General features: G+C 39.7%; 1 long non-coding RNA gene across 1 annotated transcript in view; it reads left to right on the top strand.

Annotated features, from left to right (window-relative positions):
* The window catches only part of LOC120408513, a 55,700-nt gene extending 37,468 nt beyond the window's left edge, over window positions 1–18,232 (top strand). Inside the window, exon 5 of the long non-coding RNA XR_005600746.1 lies at window positions 18,104–18,232. This is a non-coding gene — a long non-coding RNA (uncharacterized LOC120408513). The remainder of the gene's footprint in view (window positions 1–18,103) is intronic.
* The last annotated feature ends 3,543 nt before the right edge of the window (window positions 18,233–21,775 follow it).

Genomic DNA, 21,775 nt, shown 5'->3' with positions numbered 1-21,775 from the left:
GTATTTCACATCCTGATGAGATCCCAGATGGATTTGCATGTAAGCCCTTGAATCAGTGGATTTTATTACTCAAAATAAAATGAATTAACTCCTTGGTATAGTTACTTTAAAACATGCAGGTAGCTGAAAAGATTGAGACTATGAGAAGGGTATGTCTCTTTTGCCAGTCATCCATACAAAATATACAAGTAACAGGATCACCTCAAATGCTTATCTAAAGTGTATCCAAAGATCACAGCTAGAATCTGGACTGGAAATCCTGATAGGTTATGCTTTTCACTAAATTTCTGGTATGGATCATGCCTGTTTTTGACTAGGCTGGAAACTTGAATTATTTTTTCTTCTTGATGTCAATTTTAGTCCATTTGTTGCTTTCTCTTATATCTTCTCCTTTCTGCATAGGTGTCTCTTTCTAGTGACTTCCTTGTCTCCTTTTACTTGTTTTCACCATCTCTCTTCTTCCCTCTTCCCTTTCAGATTATGGGACTCTTCTCCCATCATCATTTTGCTTCATTCTCTAGCTGTTCTCCTCTCGCTCATTGTTCCTTCTGTTCACTTTTTCATTGGCAGGCAGTTTAGAGGACAGCACTGCAGGTATTTCTCCCCATGATGTTTCATCCAGAATAGAAAACATTTTTTATGCTGACATTTTTTCACCAGGAGACGACCACCACCAAATACTGGTACTGCATCCAGTCTGTTTTCAACAGACTGCAGACTTAGTGGAGTGGGAGACAGTTCTGATTTTAATCAACATTGTTCACTCACTCTATTCCTGGCTGTATTGACAATGAACAAAGTATTACAACAGGCTCAACAACAGACTTTCTGCTCAGCATATTAATATCTTTGGATCAGGAGCCATTCTTCTGTTTCAGGGTTTCAGAGACATCCTCGGATCAGTTTTATCTGTGTAGTTTGGATGCCAAAAATAGAGCTGGTTGAATTAGTCACTATAAATATTTTATCCAGTGAACGTTGCCTTCTGTTCATTCTCAAAAGGCCCGTAAAACAGCTCATATTTGTATGACTGATCATTATTCACAAATGTTCAACCAGTAGACCATGTGAACAAATTTAGTCTATGGTTTGTCTGTGAACCTGTCACAGTATGAGTATTCTTTATTCATTGTTAGCTAGTCACATCAGTTACTTAAGTCAAATGATATTATTTTCTCTGTTCCTTGGTAGAATGACTTAAACAGGCAGAATCCCCTTTTCTGTTCACATATGATCCAAAAACATTTGTAATTGTTCAGCAAATGTATTGTGCAAATAATAAAAGGGAGGTTTTCAACATGGCCATGAAAGTACTTCCTCAGTAAACAGGCTCATGAACATTAATTCACAAAGCTTATGTTTACAGGAACATTCATTCCAGTAAAAAGCTTACATACTTGAACAAGAATGTAAAAAAGCTTCTAAATCAATTAAAATCATCTTGTTTTAGTCATATGAATATTTTTCCTGTATTCACCCTATTCCACAAAAACATGACAAGTCTTTTCTGATAATACCATGTTCCCCGTTGTGGGGATACCCACAGACTGCTGGCATTAGGCAGCATCTCATGAAGATCATGTGGGTCATCTCATGCAGATAACTTTTCACACAGAAAAAATAAAGATGTGGCTGCAAGCACAATTATAAATGAACTCAACTTTTATATCCAAAATGGCACCCCTTTTGGGATGAATTTTTTAGTACCTAGGACTCCTGGTTTATTTTTATATAAAAATCTACTATTATAGAATCTTAGAATATTAGGGTTGGAAGAGACCTCAGGAGGTCGTCTAGTCCAATCCCCTGCTCAAAGCAGGACCAACACCAACTAAATCATCCCAGCCAGGGCTTTGTCAAACCAGGTCTTAAAAACCACCACCTCCCTAGGTAACCCATTCCAGTGCTTTACCACCCTTCTAGTGAAATAGTGTTTCCTAATATTCAACGTAGACCTCCTCCACTGCAACTTGAGACCACTACTTCTTGTTCTGTCATCTGCCACCACTGAGAACAGCCTAGCTCCATCCTCTTTGGAACCCTCCTTCAGGTAGTTGAAGGCTCAAATCCCCCCTCACTCTTCTCTTCTGCACACTAAATAACCCCAGTTCACGTCAGCCTCTCCTCGTAAGTCATGTGTCCCAGCCCCCTAATCATTTTTGTTGCCCTCCGCTGGACTCTCTCTAATTTGTCCACATCCCTTCTGTAGTGGGGGGACCAAAACTGGACACAATACTCCAGGTGTGGCCTCACCAGTGCCGAATAGAGGGGAATAATCACTTCCCTCGATCTGCTGGCAATGCTCCTACTAATACAGCCCAATATGCTGTTGGCCTTCTAGGCAACAAGGGCACACTGTTGACTCATATCCAGCTTCTTGTCCCCTGTAATCCCCAGGTCCTTTTCTGCAGAACTGCTGCTTAGCCAATCAGTCCCCAGCCTGTAGTAGTGCATGAGATTCTTCCTTCCTAAGTGCAGGACTCTGCACTTGTACTTGTTGAACCTCATCAGATTTCTTTTGGCCCAATCCTGGTCACTCTATTGTATACACCAATCATCTATTCTAACTTGTTTATGCTTTTCCTCTCTCTAGTGAACAACTATTTTTATTTTATTAACAAGCAGTGTTGGGTAATAAGATTGACTCAGCTTTGTTGCTTTGTGCCAGCTCCTACATTAACCCTACGCTTGGAATGCCCTCCCCATATTGCTCCTACTTGCTCTTGCTTCAAACCTCTCAGGAACTACTTCTTCCTCGACACTTATAAATAGGATAGCTTGAGGATCAGCCAAATATAATGGAGGTGGTTTTATTCATTATTTTAAAGGCAATGTATTTAAAATGTGTAGAGACAAATCTTCAGCTAACGTAGATCACCACAGCTCCATGGAGTGAAGGGAGCTTTGCCAATTGATACCAGCTGAGGATCTGATCCTTATATTAAATGATATTTCATAATTTACTTTACAATTCTCCCCCACTTTCAAAAGGAATGTTTTATCTTTTAATTTAAAAATATATAGGATAAAAATATAACTGTGTATGTGATTATTGTCTGTGTAAATGTACATTCATTTTACAGCGGCTACCTTCTTTCATTCATTGATATTTTGTGGTAATGAATTCCAAAAGGTAATTACACAACACATTAAATGTATTTCCATTTATCAGTTTTGTCTTTCAGTTTCATTGAAAGTGCTTTACATGCCAGTATAGTAAATAAATACATCAGATCATGTAATGTATTTATGGACATATAGGAGAGTTTTGCTTCTCTTAAAAGAAAATCTAGGATTCGAGCAGCAAGAACATCCCATATAATTTCTGTTAAAAAGTGCAAAAATCATGGTACCATACATGAGTCAAATATCATCGGCAATGCAATATTCTGAACATGTAGTTGGTTTCAGTCAGCTAAATCTGTTTTTGTGGTTACCTTTTTTTCTGACTCAGAATAAAACTCAAGAATAGCACACCACACACACAGCCCTCATTTGACATTACGAAATGAAGAAACTCTTCATACATCATTGTCACTGGCACCTGTAAATGTCCACTCACACAATCAATTGTTTAGTAAACAGCATGAAACTATAACCCTTTAGCTGCCCTATGGATATATATATTTTACAATATACTGTAAAAAATCTGCAGTCATCTAGGACTTCAGAGTGTTCACTGCAATGCACCTCATGGCTATTTAGAACCTTGTGGTAATATTGAGAATTGAACTTAGAGCCTCCTACTACAAAACACAGACTCCGACCACTTGTGAGACTGGCTTGAGACCTTCCTCCCTAAGAAACTGCCTCTCTACCCTGTCACACTACCTTGGTTGTAATCAGCAACTATAGTCTCCCAGCTAAATTATCCTCTATCTAACAGAGGAGGGGCTGGTGGTAGAGCATTCTTTGCAAGGGGGCTCTAGAACAAGCTCTCCCATTGGCCACATAGGTCAGTTGTCCTTCTGGGAACACTGCAAGGCATATTTAATTGCAAGGGTTTCTGTGGAGGGTTGGCCGGGTTTCATGGGGTGGGGGGATATAGATCCAGACAGAAAAGAAGTTTTTTGTGTTTTGTTGGGGTGAGTCTATCTAAATTCCTTTATTCTGTGCAGTTAGCAGTATAATGATAATTTAAGTTACCCCAATAAAAATAACATTAATTTTAAAAATGGATATTTTAAAATCTTTTGGGAGTCAAGATTTTAAAACACTAAGTAACAAAGAATCACATAACAGATAAAGTATCGGAGGGGTAGCCATGTTAGTCTGGATCTGTAAAAGCAGCAAAGAGTCCTGTGGCACCTTATAGACTAACAGATGTATTGGAGCATGAGCTTTCGTGGGTGAACACCCACTTCGTCCCATGCATCCGACGAAGTGGGTATTCACCCACGAAAGCTCATGCTCCAATACGTCTGTTAGTCTATAAGGTGCCACAGGACTCTTTGCTGCTATAACAGATAAAAACCCCAAGTTATATTGACTCATTTCAGTTCTTAGATAATGAGAATGAAGGATAGGATGACATTTTAGATTTTTATCAGTAATTTTGATTGGGTTTAAAAGACAGTGCCTTGTAGCATCGTTGTTAGGTTCAGAGAAATTAATAAATGGTGACCAGATAACAAAAATATGCAATATTTTAGGGTTTTTTCCCCAAGATTTGCAGGTTTCTCTTGACAAGAATGCCCAATATTTTCTTGATTTATCAGTCCAAATGATGGGTATACATTTATTTTGCCACCTTGCAGCTATAATAATAAATCAACAATATGTAAGGCCGTTAACAGAGTGGGTAATACGCACTGCATCCACTGTACCTTAAAAAGGACTTAATTAATGTTAGTGATTTTCACTCATAATACCATTAAGGTTACCATAGCAACACTTTTTTTGTAAATTAGAATATGTTTTGGCTAATGGCTACTATGTGTTAACCCTAATTCAGTACCGAACAGTTTATAATTGAGTGCATTTTGTACAGACATTACAAAATAACTCACAATTACCCATTTTTTCAGAAAGCATTTACAGGACATATTTATAGAATATGGTCAGTTAAATAAGCTTCTGTCAGGAGAAAAAGCGGATTAGTATTATACTTTCCATAAAGTCTTCCTGAGTGAGGTGAAAAAATATTTTTAATGTTTGTTTTTATGATAGCTCTTCAATTGCTCAATAAACACATTTAAAAATAGCTACAATATTGGGTCTCCTCCTGAGAGCCTTGATTTCCCATACAAAGTATGTGCTACAGTTACTACTGGATTTGTGCAGAATTATCATATGACAAAATCTGGGGAACAGTTTTGCCCAAACTGGCCTAAATTCACCTAGTAATACATTACAGTGGCTTCTGCCTATGCCAAGCATACTTTTGACCTTTGATCCCTCCTTCTATAAAGCTTTTATACATGCTCTGCCTCTCCACTTACCAAAACATCCATCGTAATCCATCACATTTCACTGTTGGGCTAGCAACTAGTCTTCTGGCCTTCCTGATTAACTGGATTCTTTGTTGCTTAGCTGTCTGCTCTGGGATTTGGGGAAAAGGAGAGGAGAGCCACAGAGCCACTCTCCCCAAGAATTTGGACCTTTTAAAGTTTTACATTTCCCTAATCCATTGTTTTCATAATTTCTGTATAAACACCAATGCCTACTTTACTCTGTAGACCTAAATTTACTGACTATGGTGAGCAATCACCTCACCTTCAACAAAGAGTAACTGAGGCATCAGATAAAAGCTTCTCACCATCTCTTGTTAAGGCCATTCTCTGGAACAGAGTGAAGGTCAAGCCACATAAAACAACACCATCTGAGCACTTACCCTGCTTCCTTGGTGTCCACAAGCAATGGTGTGAAGAATCATAGAAATGAGTGCCAAAGCAGAAAGGGAGCGCCTCCTGAGAATAGAATTTAAGGCTGCACAGACTGGCCTGAGTTAACCCAGCAAGCTTTCACAAATTCACACACACAAACACATAAATCCAAAGTATGAAATTATCCCATTGAATAAAACAATACTATGCAACCAGAGCTAAGTGCAGTTCAAACAAATACAATACTTCGTATGTCAGAATGAATGACAAATAGGACATGGTGGTACATAATAGACTGTGTTGTTTAGTATTATATTTTTAAGAGAGCTCAAAACCAGTAGGCCTCTGAATTTCTTAGTAAAAATCTAAATGAAATCATAAAAAGGTTCTTAGAATATTTTATTTGACAAATAAATGTTTTATCTCATCAACTATAATGAATTGCCACAAATTGATTTTTTTTAAGTTTGAGAGTTTCAGATTAGGAGATCGAACCCATCCATTCACATGTAGGACAAACCAAGTGTTCAACATTCATTCAAGATTTATGTCACTTTTCCTTAACTGGACAATATTCAGCACAGAACAGTATGTCAGCAGCCTCTGCACTGTCCAGCTGTACTTTCTTTAGAATCGACTGCATGACTGTTTGCACCAACCTCTTCCAGCCCTCCTCTGTTAGCCTGATTCCCTCAGCACCCTGTCCTTCCTCCATCCTCTCCTTATTTCCCCTTCCCTTCTTAAACCCTCTCAATTTCCTCCTTCCTTCTCACCTACATCCTTTCCCAATTAACCTGACAAGCCTCCTCATCCATCTCATCCCCCATAAAACACAGTTTTTTGAAAAGGGAACTAATAAAATGCACGGCAATCTTCACCTGGACCACTGTCTCTCCCTATGCCTGTACAGCACTTAACACATTTTAGGGGTTACTGCATTAATAATAGTTCCTGATAAAGCAAACCGAGCTGAGAAAACAATATAAAAATCTGCAAAACATTAAATCTAAATTAGGCAGAGGTTTCTAACCATCAGAGGAGTGAAGTTCTGGAACAGCCTTCCAAGAGGAGCAGCAGGGCAAAAAACCTAACTGGCTTCAAGACTGAGCTTGATAAGTTGATGGAGGGGATGGTAGGATGGGACTGCCTACAGTGGCATGTGGTCCATTGGCGACTGCCAGTAGCAAAAGTCCCCAGCGGCTGGAGATGGGACTCTATATGGGGAGGGCTCTGAGTTGTTATGGAGAATTCTTTCCCAAGTATCTGCCTGGTGGGTCTTGCCTACATGCTCAGGGTCTAAATGATCGCCATATTTAGGGTCAGGAAGGAATTTTCCCCCAGGACAGATTGGCAGAGACTCTGGGGGTTTTTCACCTTCTTCTGCAGCATGGGGCATGGGTCACTTTCAGGTTTAAAATAGTGTAAATGTGAATTCTCTGTAACTTGAAGTCTTTAAACCATGATTTGAGGACTTCAGTAACTCAGAGAGGGTAGCAGAGGTTCTATGGCCTGTAACGTGCAGGAAGTCGTACTAGATGATCACAATGGTCCCTTCTGACCTAAAAGTCTATAACTCGGAGGAAAGCAATTATGTAATACCAGATCCACAACACAGTGAAGATCTGAAGTAGGGCCCCAGGCCTGCAGACTCTAATGCACGTGTTTAACTTCAAGCGAATAGTTTCACTGAAAACAAAACATAAGAACATAAGAAAGGCCGTACCGGGTCAGACCAAAGGTCCATCTAGCCCAGTATCTGTCTACCGACAGTGGCCAATGCCAGGTGCCCCAGAGGGAGTGAATCTAACAGGCAATGATCAAGTGATCTCTCTCCTGCCATCCATCTCCATCCTCTGACGAACAGAGGCTAGGGACACCATTCTTACCCATTCTGGCTAATAGCCATTTATGGACTTAGCCACCATGAATTTATCCAGTCCCCTTTTAAACATTGTTATAGTCCTAGCCTTCACAACCTCCTCAGGTAAGGAGTTCCACAAGTTGACTGTGCGCTGCGTGAAGAAGAACTTCCTTTTATTTGTTTTAAACCTTCTGCCTATTAATTTCATTTGGTGACCCCTAGTTCTTGTATTATGGGAATAAGTAAATAACTTTTCCTTATCCACTTTCTCAACATCACTCATGATTTTATATACCGCTATCATGTCCCCCCTTAGTCTTCTCTTTTCCAAGCTGAAGAGTCCTAGCCTCTTTAATCTTTCCTCGTATGGGACCTTCTCTAAACCCCTAATCATTTTAGTTGCTCTTTTCTGAACCTTTTCTAGTGCTAGAATATCTTTTTTGAGGTGAAGATCACATCTGTACACAGTATTCGAGATGTGGGCGTACCATGGATTTATATAAGGGCAATAATATATTCTCAGTCTTATTCTCTATCCCCTTTTTAATGATTCCTAACATCCTGTTTGCTTTTTTGACTGCCTCTGCACACTGTGTGGACATCTTCAGAGAACTATCCACGATGACGCCAAGATCTTTTTCCTGACTCGTTGTAGCTAAATTAGCCCCCATCATGTTGTATGTATAGTTGGGGTTATTTTTTCCAATGTGCATTACTTTACATTTATCCACATTAAATTTCATTTGCCGTTTTGTTGCCCAATCACTTAGTTTTGTGAGATCTTTTTGAAGTTCTTCACAATCTGCTTTGGTCTTAACTATCTTGAGAAGTTTAGTATCATCTGCAAACTTGGCCACCTCACTGTTTACCCCTTTCTCCAGATCATTTAGGAATAAATTGAATAGGATTGGTCCGAGGACTGACCCTTGGGGAACACCACTAGTTACCCCTCTCCATTCTGAGAATTTACCATTAATTCCTACCCTTTGTTCCCTGTCCTTTAACCAGTTCTCAATCCATGAAAGGACCTTCCCTTTTATCCCATGACAGCTTAATTTACGTAAGAGCCTTTGGTGAGGGACCTTGTCAAAGGCTTTCTGGAAATCCAAGTACACTATGTCCACTGGATCCCCCTTGTCCACATGTTTGTTGACCCCTTCAAAGAATTCTAATAGATTAGTAAGACACGATTTCCCTTTACAGAAACCATGTTGACTATTGCTCAAGAGTTTATGTTTTTCTACGTGTCTGACAATTTTATTCTTTACTATTGTTTCAACTAATTTGCCCGGTACCGACGTTAGACTTACCAGTCTGTAATTGCCGGGATCACCCCTAGAGCCCTTTTTAAATATTGGCATTACATTAGCTAACTTCCAGTCATTGGGTACCGAAGCCGATTTAAAGGACAGGTTACAAACCTTAGTTAATAGTTCCGCAACTTCACATTTGAGTTCTTTCAGAACTCTTGGGTGAATGCCATCTGGTCCCGATGACTTGTTAATGTTGAGTTTATCAATTAATTCCAAAACCTCCTCTAGTGACACTTCAATCTGTGACAGTTCCTCAGATTTGTCACCTACAAAGGCCAGCTCAGTTTTGGGAATCTCCCTAACATCCTCAGCCGTGAAGACTGAAGCAAAGAATCCATTTAGTTTCTCCGCAATGACTTTATCGTCTTTAAGCGCTCCTTTTGTATTTTGATCATCAAGGGGCCCCACTGGTTGTTTAGCAGGCTTCCTGCTTCTGATGTACTTAAAAAACATTTTGTTATTACCTTTGGAGTTTTTGGCTAGCCGTTCTTCAAACTCCTCTTTGGCTTTTCTTATTACACTCTTGCACTTAAGTTGGCAGTGTTTGTGCTCCTTTCTATTTGCCTCGCTAGGATTTGACTTCCACTTTTTAAGGGAAGTCTTTTTATCTCTCACTGCTTCTTTTACATGGTTGTTAAGCCACGGTGGCTCTTTTTTAGTTCTTTTACTGTTTTTCTTAATTTGGGGTATACATTGAAGTTGGGCCTTTATTATGGTGTCTTTAAAAAGGGCCCATGCAACTTGCAGGGATTTCACTTTAGTCACTGTACCTTTTAACTTTTGTCTAACTAACCCCCTCATTTTTGTATAGTTCCCCCTTTTGAAATTAAATGCCACAGTGTTGGGCAGTTGTGTTCTTCCCACCACAGGGATGTTGAATGCTATTGTATTATGGTCACTATTTCCAAGTGGTCCTGCTATAGTCACCTCTTGGACCAGCTCCTGCGCTCCACTCAGAATTAAATCTAGAGTTGCTTCTCCCCTTGTGGGTTCCCGTACCAGCTGCTCCATGAAGCAGTCATTTAAAGTATCGAGAAATTTTATCTCTGCATTTCGTCCTGAAGTGAAATGTTCCCAGTCAATATGGGGATAATTGAAATCCCCCACTATTATTGGGTTCTTAATTTTGATAGCCTCTCTAATTTCCCTTAGCATTTCATCATCACTATTACTGTCCTGGTCAGGTGGTCGATAATAGATTCCTAATGTTATATTTTTATTAGAGCATGAAATTTCTATCCATAGAGACTCTATGGAACATGTGGATTCGCTTACGATTTTTACTTCATTTGAATCTACACTTTCTTTCACATATAGTGCCACTCCTACCCCTGCACAACCTGTTCTGTCCTTCCGATATATTTTGTACCCCGGAATGATTGTGTCCCATTGGTTGCTCTCAGTCCACCAGGTTTCTGTGATGCCTATTATATCTATATCCTCCTTTATCACAAGGCACTCTAGTTCACCCATCTTATTATTTAGACTTCTGGCATTTGTGTACAAGCACTTTAAAAACTTGTCCCTGTTTATTAGCCTGCCTTTTTCTGATGTGCCAGATTCTTTTTTATGTGACTGTTTATCATCTGATCTGGCCCTTACATTATACTTTTCAGTCCTCTGCTCCTGACTATAACCTGGAGATTCTCTATCATCAGACTCTCCCCTAAGAGAAGTCTGTGTCCGATCCACACGCTCCTCTGCAGCAGTCGGCTTTCCCCCATCTCCTAGTTTAAAAACTGCTCTACAACCTTTTTAATGTTTAGTGCCAGCAGTCTGGTTCACTTTGGTTTAGGTGGAGCCCATCCCAGAAGTTTCCCCAGTTCCTAATGAACGTGAACCCCTCCTCTCTACACCATCGTCTCATCCACGCATTGAGACTCTGAAGCTCTCGTACTTTAAGTTAAGCACGTGTAAGTATTTGCAAGATTGATGCCTAAAGCTATTTTCAGACCATTTCTAAAGTTAAAGAATCTGATGAGAAAACAGCTGTATATTTTAAGGAGTTTTCATATGACCTTCTCTCAAGAATATTTATGTGCAGAAAACATATACACAAACCCTTTTATAGCACTGACTAGCCAGTACATTAAATAAGTAACATGTACAGAATTTCTTGGGATAGATTCTGACCAGCCATGTATGGCACTGCTTTTCAACCAGGGGTACATGTACCATTGGGGTATGCAGGTCTTCCAGGGGGTACATCAACTCAACTAGATATTTGCCTAGTTTTACAACGGGCTATATGGAAAGCATAAGCGAAGTCAGTACACACTAAAATTTCATACAATAACTTGTTTATGCTGCTCTATAGACTATACCCTGAAAAGTAAGTTCAATATTTACATTCCAATTGATTTATTTTATAATTATATGGTAAAAATGTGAAAGTAAGCAATTTTTCAGTAATAGTGTGCTGTGACACTTTTGCATTTTTATGTCTGATTTTGTAAGCAAGTAGTTTTTAATTGAGGTGTAACTTGGGGGTAACGCAAGACAAATCAGACTTCTGAAAGGGGTACAGTAGTCTGGAAAGGTTGAGATCCACGGCCCTACTGTGTCCATCCTTCAGTGGGATTAGTCCAGCACAAGATGGACAGACTTTGAAGCCCACAAGTTTTAAGTCTACCATGATAAAGAGCCCTGTGCAGAGAGGTTTATACAGATGAGTCAAAACAGTAGAATTTGGTCCAGATTGGTTGGATAATTCACAACTGTTGAATACAGCAGATGGCTCCAAGCTGGTTCTGAAGACTTTGGGAGGTCTTGAAGAAGACAGTGAGAGCTAAGAACTAGCAGGTTCAATACTTGCCAGGTTCTGTCTCACCGTTATGAGTGGTAAGAGGGAGGGTCATGACCACCCAGCCCTTTATGCCCTTGTTCAGGAGCATGAGGCACTGCTATCTGGTACTCCCAAACTCCCAATTTTATGCCTCTTAGATAGAGGCTGTTCAGTATTCTGTTGGGAAACATCGTCCTTATTCCGTCCTTGGGTCCCTGCAGATGCTAGGAGCCTGAAATGGTGAATATGGGCAGTGTGAGGGTGGGCCATGTTTCCATACTGCACTCCATACTGATAGAACTCACTGCAAATTTTTCAACAAAATGCTTTTCAGTCACAAAATGCCAATTCATTGAAACAAATGTTTTGCAGAAATGTGTCCATTCCAACAAAGCTTTTATCAGAAGCATCTCTCAGGTCCAGGATGGAATTTCTGGGCGAGGTTGGCACACAGAGAAAAAAAAAGAAAGAGACCCACCAGCACATGGAAATAACCAAGCACATAAGTTGTTTTTTTTGGCGGGGGGAAGCGGGAGGTTGGGCTGGGAGGAGAGAAATGCTGTAAGATTCATGGACCCCTACAGTAGATTAGATTAGATCTGGTCAAGTCAGCCAGAATTCTTCCTGGAAATCTAAGTGCTACACGTCCTCAACCATTGGTGCTCCTGATGGCAGATTGGGCAGACTCTAGTCCTTTATAAATAGAGAAAAATACTAAGAGAGGGTAAAAACATATACCAGTGCACTTTGAATTCATAAAAAATTAGTCTTTTTTTACCCATGAAAGCTTATGCCCAAATAAATCTGTTAGTCTTTAAGGAGCCACCAGACTCCTTGTTGTTTTTATGAAAAATTATAACTCCCATAGCAATGTTCTCTCTATGGAAATATTCAACAGATCTATGTAATAAGCCTCATACACTAGGTACAGTATCTTTATTGCACTTGCTATGGAAACTTGAGTACTTAGTTTTCTTTTTAATACATTTGCACTCATATTAGAGGCGTGGGGTATACTACTGACCTTTTTATTCAGGGAAGAATAATCAGTTGTAAAAAGGTAAAGGGCTCACTCCCGCAAACATTTACTCATGCAAATAAATCAACAGGAATTGTTCTTCAATGGAGTTATTTGCATGAGTAAGATTACTTGCTTATGTATAATGTTTGCAAGATTAGGCAGAAAATCAGCAGTGAAATAGAAAAGACCATTCAAGTCGGCCAAGAAATTGATTTTTTTTTAAAGACAACACAAAAGGTGACAAAGATTACACAGAGATAAGCTTGATACCAATTTAACAAACAGTCAGGGCTGACGGACACTTCAACCTCATTGTAGCTAATCTTAGCAAGAAATTCCGCTTGCAGTAAATCTTGATGTTCCTATTGTGAGCCAATAAATGCAAATAAGAATACTTGGATGCAGACCAAGTTTTATTTATAATGTATTCAGGCCAAGACAAAAACAAAAAGATGCTATAAACTGCTTTTAGGATCAGAGAGGTAATTGTTCCTGAAGGTATACCAGTCTGCCATTTATCAAAACCTAAAAACAGACTCTCTAATAAGTTTGAGTAATAAAGAAACATTTGGTTACAGTTGGATATTTTCCCCCACTTTCATCTATTAAAAAAAAAACAGAGGAGGAAAATGAAAATCCCTTGAGATGAGACATAGCTGACATTTATAGTGTACACACACTGTGGTATTTGTTAAGGTTTTACACAGTTATGAATCTTAAAGTCTGAAAAGATAGGTTTTTACTGAATGTCTGATTAACAGGATGAGAGAGGACCACATTCTGAAATCCTTTGAACACGCTCAAAATATCATGGATCCCAAATTATGTGAAGGAAAACTGAATCCTGTTAGGTTCAAGTTCAGAGCTGTGCCCATTTTGTTCATCATAGCAGTCTGAAAGTTCAGATGATGAGAAGCTCTTCTCACCATGTGAATAGAGTGTGAAATTTGGATATTGGAAGGGAGCCAAACTGGGGAGTAGAAAAACACTGCAGGGATCCTCTTCAACTTTTAGTCATGTTATTGTTCTTTAATGTGGCTTTGGGTAGCTTGCTCGATGGGGGAGAAGCAGCAGCAGAAAGGTCAGGCTTTTCTCTACAACACTGGCATTCCAACAAGCATACACATTGTAGTCAGACACTTAACTCGTTTTTTCTTTGTGGTTGTAGAGCTGATTCATGTAGTATAGCGTAGATAAGTATTTTCAAACTGCTTAAAGCAAGCTTTCAGGTGATAAACTATTGTTAAATTGAGCTAAATGAAATTAAATTTATCTGGTATTGGGAATGTATAACAACCTGTGTAAAACAGGTAGGAAGGCAAAACTACCTTATATCCTGTAGAAAGATATGAACTACAGCACCTCATTTCTGCTTTGTTTCAATTCATGCTCCCTTACATGCAATACTGAAGGGAACATATTACAATGTGATTACTGTAACTGGCAGTGATGGAACACTGCATGAAATGTCAGATGAGAGAGAGAGAGAAAAAAAACTATATACACTGCAGCTGAAAATCTCAAGGCCATACCATGGGAGAAAGGCTAAGGGAATAATCTCATTGGCTAGCTAAATGCCATCACATTCTCCCTTCATGTCCCCCACAATCTCCTTACCTACTCAAATTCCCTCTTTTGCCCCTCAGTGTTTCTTACCATTTATTTTGTCTTTTTTAGCCCCATTTCACTGCTTTTGTAGTCTGTCTGCCTTTTCCAATACAGATGCCTGCACACCTCTCAATCTTCCTTCCTGTTTGTTTATTCTGACCATTGTAGTTTGGTTTTATTTAAGCAAAGTATTTCAAAGCACAATAGCAAATGTGCTATAGATTTTGTAAAAGACAGTTGTAACATGCAACCCTATTATAGTTTTCTGCTCTTAAATCTTCAATGGGAGTGTAGAGAGATTGTGATTGTCAAGGTTCCTTGGTGACTTTATAATCCTTCTGTATGCATTATACCAACTAAACTACACCTACTGGCGCTTTCTAGCTCAAAACTGATCACCAAAAGATGACAACAAAAGACATTTTTCAATCTTACAACATTCACGTACATTCTAACAGCTCAGTCATTCTGCTCTTTATACAAATGTGGCTTGAACATTTGAAACACGGCTCTGTTACTTATGGGAAATGCTACAACAGAGATGTCTTGTGGTTGTAATTAGCATATGCCACTTTGGGTCCTGATTCAGACCTATCTTACTCAAATTTTATAGTGTTAGTTATAACATTGATTTATGCCAGCCTCAATGAAATCATAATGAGGCCCCAATACTTTTGAAGAAACAATGCCTTTCTCAAATACTCTATAGTAAGAGATGATGAAAGAGAAGCTCAGATGATTTGAGATGTCACCAGATATTTTTATATTCTTTCACAGTTTCCATATTTGTTTCATGTAGGCAAGAATTTAAAAAAAAAACTAAAGCAGAAAATAGAGGGACATTGTGTAGTATCGGAGTGTTGGGGCAGTGGTATTCTTATCTGTTTCAGTTGTTTTAATTTCATTAAATCAATGTCCTGTTACTGAAGTTCATTGTTCATGGAGAAGAAAATTCCACAAGATGCCTAAAATTAAATCTAAAACTTCTATTTCTATTTTAATTAAACTGAAATCTATACTGAAATCTAATTCTTCTAAACATATTTTAAGGGCAGTTACTTCTGCATAGTCCTAGGTTTTAGTGCCATCCTCCACTCACCCACATGAATGAGACTTCTTCTGAACCCAAAACATCCTAAAGAAATACCCCCTTTTTTCTAAGAAGTTCAACAGAGGTTTATCATGTAAAAATTGATAGTTCACTGATTTCATTAACCACATTGGATACAGAAGTAGACAAATCTGGCAAGACTGAATAAACTAAAAGTGAAAGTAACCTTTATAGACAAAGCAACAAAGAATCCTGTGGCACCTTATAGACTAACAGACATTTTGCAGCATGAGCTTTCGTGGGTGAATACCCACTTCTTCACCCACGAAAGCTCATGCTGCAAAACGTCTGTTAGTCTATAAGGTACCACAGGATTCTTTGTTGCTTTTACAGATCCAGACTAACACGGCTACCCCTCTGATACTTTATAGACAAGTAGCTATGGCAGGAGTGGACAAACTATGGCCCAGGGGTCACATCCAGCCCTCCAGACGTTTTAATCCGGCCCTTGAGCTACCCCGGAGAGCAGGGTCCAGGGCTTGCCCCACTCCGCATGGCTCCAAGAAGCAGTGGCATGTCACTCTTTGGCTCCTAGGCGTAGGGGCAGCCGGGGACTCCGCACAATGCCCCTGCAGCTCCCATTGGCCAGGAACCATGGCCAATGGGAACTGCGGGGCGGTGCCTGTGGACAGGGGAGCGTTCAGAAACACCTGGCCACGCCTCCGCACAGGAATCAGAGGGGAGACATGCCGCTGCTTCTGGGAACTGCTTGAGGTAAGTGCCACCCAGATCCTGCACTCCTGACCCCCTCCCGTGCCCCAACCCCCTGCCCCAGCTCTGATCCCTCTCCTGCCCTCCAAACCCCTCAGTCCCAGCCTGGAGCACCCACCTGTACCCCCCAACCCCTCATCTCTAGTCCCATCCCAGAGCCAGCACCCCCAGCTGGAGCCCTCAACCCCCCTACACTCCAACTCCCAATTTCATGAGCATTCATGGCCCGCCATACAATTTACATACCCAGATGTGGCCCTCAGGCCAAAGAGTTTGCCCACCTCTGAGCTTTAGGGTTTTGGGGAAGCCAGATGAACACATTTAATTCAAAGATAGCTCACTGTTTTAACCAAAAGAGAATTATCATGTTAAATCTGCAAGACTGCTGTACTGCACTTTCACAAGAGACTAGAAAATAGAACGTTGTGATCTTTAGCAGGCAGAGGTTAATAGATAAATAAAATAATAATTTGTTAAACAGTAATGAGCATCATCATCACATAATAAGACATTCCATCTGATGATTTCAAAATGTTTGAAATCAACAGGCCAAATTGTGAACCCCTTACTCAAACTGGGTAGATGGAATTGTGTGTATAATTGCTCGCCAAAGTGAGAGGTTTGCAATCTGGCCCTAACTGTTTAAACCTCCCAGCACTCCTGTGAAACTGGGATGGTTAGTATAGTTCCTACTTTAGGGCAGGGGGAACTGAGGCACAGAGAGATTATGTGCTTTGCCTAAGGTCACACAGTGTCAGAGGCATGACTGCCACCCATATGTGTCCTGACTCCCTGTGTGGACATTTGCTGACATTGCATTACACAAGGCAATTTTCTTTTAAACCACCTTTATTTATGGGGATCAAAAGTAAAATCAGATCCATACTGAACACTATTATAATGTATCCAATAATAGAAAGGATGATCTCCAAAACACTAGAAAAGGAATCTGAACACTGAATGAAAGAGATCTTGACTGTGCTTTATAAAATGTGTGAAGCCAAGTATGAAAACACTATCTATCGTTCCCTGACAAGAGTGACCTGATCTTAGCAAAGTGCAGCATCTCATGCCATTGACACGTATGCTATTGGACAGTGGTACTAAAGGACTATACTGTATCCTGGAGGTTTACCAAAGTTGCATCAACAGTGGTGGATAAGAATTACCATTTGCTGACTTGGAGAATACCAAGAGCTATTTTGCATCTTATGCATATTATGCACTGCTTGCATCCGAAGAAGTGGGTATTCACCCACGAAAGCTCATGCTGCAAAACTTCTGTTAGTCTATAAGGTGCCACAGGATTCTTTGCTGCTTCTACAGAACCAGACTAACACGGCTACCCCTCTGATAAGAGCTATTTTGCTAGCCCTGTAGTTTTCCACAGCAGGGAAAGACTGTGGAGCAGAGAAAATACATGGGTGCCTAAGCTAATACTTTTTTGCCTCCATGAAATTTCACCACAGCTATTTATATTTTGAAAAAGGAAACAATAGATTAGATCAGCTTTAGCCAGGACACACACTGGTTTTTCATATCAGTGATGCAGTTTGATAGCTGTTTGACTACATGAGAAGAAATGGAGTCAGAACACACACATTGATTTTTTTTTAAATAAATCTTATGAAGTAGCCTTTAATGGGGCTTTAAAGAAGATAATACTTTGTGAAGACAAGACAATCATCTTGTTACCACTACTTCAAGCCCTAAAATATGATAACGAGGCAGAATAAAAATGATAGAAAGCTGTGAGCACTAGCATCTAAGACATAATTGGTAAGAAAATAGAAAAATTAAACACTGTACTTGGAACATGAACAGTGTGTGGAGTTATTTTCCTCCTTCTCTATGACAATTATTTTCAGACAAAACAGAGGCTCCACATTAATCATAAAGCAAAGAGAACACTAGTCAAGAAAACTAATTCTGGAATGGGATGGGTGCAGAATGGCTTACACTACAAATTAGAGGAGTCAAAAGGAGCTGAAGAGCACTCAGCTTGCACGACACACAATAAGGACAGCTGTGAAGGCTAGCAGAGTCCAAAGGTTATGCCAGGAGCCCTGACTTTCCAGTGCAAGCATGACAGAAGATAAAGAGTTATTACTGGCATCAGTCCAATTAAAAGCAGCAGTTGAACTAAACGGAGTAAGTGTTGTGATGTTGCACTCTATATGATTTTATGAAAATATGCTAATGTAACTGGAATATACTTCATGCAAACGGTCTCCTGTAAGGTATCATTACAAAGCTTATAATCTACTGCATGTGATCATCCTATTTGTATAAATGTATCACTCGTGTATCTGAGCCTAGAAATACTAAATATAACTCTGAGGGCCTATTGTAATTATGCAAAGTGTGGGCCATTAATGGTGGTTTGGAATCTTGATGACTGCCATTAACCAGGACAACTGACTGCAGATGGCTGTGTTTTACCTGTAAATCTTCCTGTACACGTGTGGGCCAGCAAGTGGGCAATGAAGTTTTAGTGACATGTGATCATGTCACCTGAACTAGAATCCATCTTTAACCTAGTGCTTTTCCATTGAGAAGTGGGGGGACGGGAACCCAGAGGGACAAAAGATTCCCGCCTTATGCAAAAGATATATAAATGGGAGGAACAGAAAGGAGAGGAGAGGAGAGCCATCATGAGGAATCCCCTAGCTACCACCTGAGCTGAAACAAGGGCTGTACCAGCAGAAAGGATTGTGCCCAGACTAGGAAGGCATCCACTCCATGAAAGAAATGTATTGAAACGTCTTTCAGGGTGAGATATTATCTGTACTCAGTTGTATTACTGTATTAGGCATAGACTTGCGTGTTTTAATTTATTTTGCTTGGTAATTCACTTTGTTCTGTTACTACTTGGAATCACTTAAATCCTACTTTCTGTATTTAATAAATCACTTTTTACTTATTAATTAACCCAGAGTAGATATTAATACTTGGGGGGAGAGCACACAGCTGCGCATCTCTCTCTATCAGTGTTATAGAGGGCGAACAATTTATGAGTTTACCCTGTATAAGCGTTATACAGGGTAAAATGGATTTATTTGGGTTTAGACCCCACTGAGAGTTGGGCATCTGACCCTGGGTCTGTGTTGAAGCAGATGGGCGTGTCTGGCTCAGCAAGACAGGGTGCTGGGGTCCCAACCTGGCAGGGAAAGCAAGGGCAGAAGTAGTCTGCACATCAGGTGGCAGCTCCCAAAGAGGTTTCTGTCATTCAACCCGTCACAAGTGTAATGGCCATATTGTTAGGTGCAAAAACGATACAGGTCTTCATGCAAACTCCAGAAGCTTAAACCTTAAAATAACATACTATATTTGGGTTGTCAAGGAATCGACTTATAGTAACTGATAACTCAGACACATTAAGACAATATAAATCAATGAGATAGGGTGGTCTCTGGCTTCACAGTATGCAGGAAAGCTAGATCGGGTTTCCAGAAAAAAGGGCTGCGGTGTCCAAAAAACAAATCATACTCAAATGGATTTTCCTCAGGGAAGATAATCTAGGAGTGGAAACTATTTGGTTACAATTCCAAATCAACAAAATCATTTCCATGCATGTAGAAGCATAACTAGTAGAATAGTATTTTGACTCATTCCCCTGGTCAGGAATCACGTAGAATGCTTCCATAATAGCTGACCATTACCCGCATGTGGTATCTATTCTGCTACACAGGCCAAAACAACTGACATTCATAGTAATGTTCGCATTATGTTCTAGCCATCTCAGCCCATTTAACTCTTTCAAGGTGGCAGGGAGGTCCACACTCACTATGCTGGAGTACTACAAGAACTGGACTATACAGGATTCAGATGGAAGCCAGCTCAAACTTAGGCAGTTGTTGCAGCAAGATGCACTGAATTCACAGTTTACTGTACTACAGACAGAAAAGTCCCTCTTTTCCACACCTTGGGAGCAACTAAAAAGATAAGCAGGAAGAGCAAAGCAGGGGTATCTATGAGCCCTCATGACAGCCCTGTAGCTCTATAAAAAGGAACATGGGTTTGTACAGTCTTGAAAACCCCTAGTCTCACCTATACTAAAGAAATACTGCTCTCATATTTAATGATGGTTAAAATAGATTTAGTATTGGGAACATCCCTGATTTGTAGGAGCATCCACCATTCTTCCTCCTCACCTTCCTTAACCATAACTAATAAAACATTTGTCAGGCTGTTTGGTGAATACTTTTTAATTTTAAAAAGGATATGTTGGCAAAATACAGCCACAGAAGCTGTACAATGCACCAGTAAGAAAAGCATGATGGCTCACTCCCAGTAACTACACTTGGAAAGAATGGCAGCTCCTGTGAGTTTCCACTCAAGAAAATGAGTGGAAAATTGAGTTTCTAGTGATAAGGGCTAGGAAAGGCAGAGAAAGAAAAACATAGTTAGAGGGCAGCTAGCAAGACAGGACAACAAAGCAGTGTGAAATTTAATGAGTGGCTACACAGGTGGGGAAAAGCAGTGAAGAATTACTCCTAATGGAAAAATACTTCCACTCAGTTGTACACATTGCTCATAGAAATAGTTTAGTTTATTGAGTAAAGCAACCTTAACTAGCATTAACTGAAGGGTTTGGGGGGGTTGTTTGTTTTTTTGTTTTGTTTTGGGGTTTTTTTTGGTAATTTCCTTAATAGTTTTAATAGAAAGGAAATATTTTACATATTTGCTCTTTAAATAATAAAACACATGCATTTGTTCCTTTAATGTATATTTTATTGCTTTGTGAAGCTCCCTACTTCTCCACTCAGTGCCATGTTGACCAATATACTGAAAGTAATTAAACTGTTTTCAACCAAAACATGATTTTTCTAATGCAGCTTCAGTTTTATTGTAACTTCTAAATAACTGTGTTTTTTTTATTGGGTACCCAAAAACTAATCTACAATCTCCCACTTTTTCAGAAAGGTAAATATTCAGAAAGCCATAACCCACATAAGATGCAAATAAACAATATACATGAAAAACTGGAATTTTATGTCTTGTTTTATGTAACCTTTTTTGAAAAACACAACAAACAATTACCCTTTGAAAAGAACCAGTGTAACTTACCCAATACAAACTCATAGAAGCTCATCCAGCCCCAGTCTGCTTTCATTACAGAACCTCCTGTGACTCTTTTCTGTAATAATGTTATGGTGGTCTGGGGCAAATCAGTTATCAAAGGCAGCTGTTGCCATGCAAACCAGAGCAGTATTATTCCTGATGTCACAATGTTACTGCTCAGGCAACAGCAGGGGGCAGCCAATGTGTACAGAGGGGGGAGAAATCAGAGTCCCAGTTTTCCAAAATGTCCTACATAACCAAAAACATACAAACACAAAGTACATGTTGGAGATGATTCCACACACACATTAATTAGTGGCTACAACTTGGTTCAAGTTGTCTACAGCAAGTTTACAAAGAAGGGTTCTGGAGGGGAAAAAAAAGGGTGAGACACTCAAATACAGACCCTGTAAAACAGAACATTCTGATGCAATGTTAACTATGGGCTCACTACTGCAAGACCATAATAATATCAA

The sequence above is a fragment of the Mauremys reevesii genome, linkage group 6, assembly GCF_016161935.1.
Source record: "Mauremys reevesii isolate NIE-2019 linkage group 6, ASM1616193v1, whole genome shotgun sequence".
NCBI classification, from domain to species: domain Eukaryota; kingdom Metazoa; phylum Chordata; order Testudines; family Geoemydidae; genus Mauremys; species Mauremys reevesii.
The sequence above is the reverse complement of the archived record's forward strand: the minus strand, read 5'-3'. Positions and strand labels throughout refer to the sequence as shown.